Below are 2,704 nucleotides of genomic sequence, written 5' to 3' on the forward strand. Positions count from 1 at the left end.
ATCTGACTCCCTCTTCTGGAGTGTCTGAAGACAGCTACAGTGTACTTACATATAATAAATAAATAAATCTTTAAAAAAAAAAAAAAAAAAAAAAGGAAAAAAAAAACCATTTGATTAACGTATCTGCACATGAATTTCACTTGTTGCTGCTGCTAGGATTCCCATTATTTTTATTTTTCTGTCAGTACTGAGAAAACCTGTTCACACATGAGTGTAACTTGTCGCACAGCCATATTATGAGATAGACCTCTGGAATTCCAAATATGTCAAAAATTACACAGTGAGAACTGTCCTGCATTTGCCATGTAAGTGTCCTGGTCGTGCGCTTCCTGGAGGAGGACTTGGGCTCTCCTCCGAAGGGGCTGAAGGTCCAAACGCCTATCTCCTGATCTATTGGTTATCAGGGGGTCCAGCTACTATGACCTCGTGGGCATTTTCCCCTCAACTCTTTCTTCCTTGGCTTCGACCTCTGTGCGGGCAGCTTCATCTTAGCCAATTGTTTGAGAATGCAGAGCAAGGCGGACTTCTGACCTGTGCTGAAATTTTCTTTCTTTTTTCTTTTCTTTTCTTTTCTTTTCTTTTCTTTTCTTTTTTCTTTCTTTCTTTCTTTCTCTTTCTTTCTTTCTTTCTTTCTTTCTTTCTTTCTTTCTTTCTTTCTTTCTTTCTTTCTTTCTTTCTTTCTTTCTTTCTTTCTTTCTTTTTCTTTTTGCCAGCAGTATCCTGAACCTTTTGATGAACTTTATTGGCTGAACTGACCCGATTTACTTAGTTGTGGAGTGGAGACAGGCAGATGTGTTCACTCTTTGACATGCCCTAGATAAAAGTTCTTGAGAGGGCAGCTTGTTTGACATGTAGATTCTTCAGCTCTGTGTTTAATTATGACTCTCACTGGGCATCAGTTGGATAGTCCAAAGAACTAAGACCAGCTTTGCAGAGTGCATTTGTTAATACAAAATCTGCTTTCCTTTACAAGTAACCTTTCCTTTTCCAAATTAAAAGCTTCTATCACATCTTAGAACAAATAAACAAACACAGCAACCTACCAGCAAAATTATTATTTTTGCCTTTTTCCATTTAAGTAATATTATTATTATTATTTTGGTTTTTCAAGACAGGGTTTCTCTGTATAGCCCTGGCTGTCCTAGAACTCACTCTGTAGACTGGCCTTGAACTCAGAAATCCGCCTGCCTCTGCCTCCCAAGTGCTGGGATTAAAGGTGTGCTCCACCACGCCCGCCTTCTTCCTTTTTGGGATGGGGATCTCACTATGTAGGCTAGGCTGGCATAGAACTCCTGCCTTAGTCTCCAAGGTATGTGCTACCACACTGACCTAAGGCTGTAAAAATGTAGGTACTAGGGAAACCCATTTATTTTATTTACCTATTTTATTTTATTTAAACATGTAAAAATATACAGAGCCGGGTGTATATATAACATACAGAACAGATAAATAAAAATATATGAAAATGGGAAAGACATAAGTTGTCAAAGAGTTTGTGTTTGATTGTACGTGATCTCATGGAGTAAACTGTTTAGATGAGCTGGCTCCCATGACCTCCAGCTATCTGCACTATGTGACATCTACTTCATAGCAGCCTGGAAAGAACAAACATGACCTCATAGAGTCTCTGAGGGTCAGGGATCCTAGAGCAGCAAGCTCTGTTCTCTGCTGAAAGAACACAAGGCGGAGCTGGGAAGCTGGTGACTTACTGAGGCACACCGAACAGACCACGTTAGCTGGGGGCGGTGGTGCTGATATTGAGAACAGGGTGAGGGGAAAGGAGAAAGAGAGAAGGATGGAGAGAGAACAAACGTGAGATGGTCACTGTTGGAGTTCGCCAAAAGACCCTCACTCACAAAGGCCACAGAGACCCACATCGCTGCAAACTGCAAGAGGTTTTTTTTTTTTTTTTTTTTGATCCAACATGTTGGGGATCCCCCCTCAGCACGCAGGCAAGAGGAGAGACCCCGAACAAATGAAGAACACACTTTTTATACCTTGTAAGGGCAGATTTAGGCAACAGGGCTAGTTGGCTTATTCTAATTGGTGTAGCAAGTGACCCTTTCAGGCATTGGCTGGTGTGCACAGGGTGACTACCTTTGGCCTATTCCCTCACTCTGCCTGCCCTTATGTATGTTTGTTTGGTTGTTTTTTTTTTTTTCCCCAGCATTGTTTAGTCGGCCAGCTTCCTTATCTGGCTCTGCACTTGGCCTGCTAGTATAGTTTGGACAGTCCCCTCAGAGGGGGGTGAGTGGTCTTGAATTTATTTTGGATATTACATCACACACAGAGGGAGAGAATGAACACACATCATTCAGACAGGCAGGCAGACAGACACCCCAGCCCTTCATACACACACAGAGTGGGGTGGAATGAACACTCTGAGGCAGTCTGTAGGACATTTGCTGCTTGGGTCACCAAAGCAATAAGAAAGAAGGTACAACAGAGGCAGGACCAGGAGCCCCTTCATCTTGCCACACCTGTGATCTCTGCTCACGAAGTGAAGCACAGTCTGCATGCACCAGCATCTCAAAGGACAGACAGCAAGGTGTGTGGGCTTGGAGCCAACTGCCAAAGGCACACATAGAGGTTACTGCAGATAAATGAATACATCTGACTATGGAGTGTGATGGCAGACCCCTTGGCTGTTACCTCACACTGTGGTATGCACCTTCTGGCATGGTCGTCTGAGGTCTACACTCTG

Source organism: Mus pahari, chromosome 14, assembly GCF_900095145.1.
Source record: "Mus pahari chromosome 14, PAHARI_EIJ_v1.1, whole genome shotgun sequence".
NCBI lineage: Eukaryota > Metazoa > Chordata > Mammalia > Rodentia > Muridae > Mus > Mus pahari.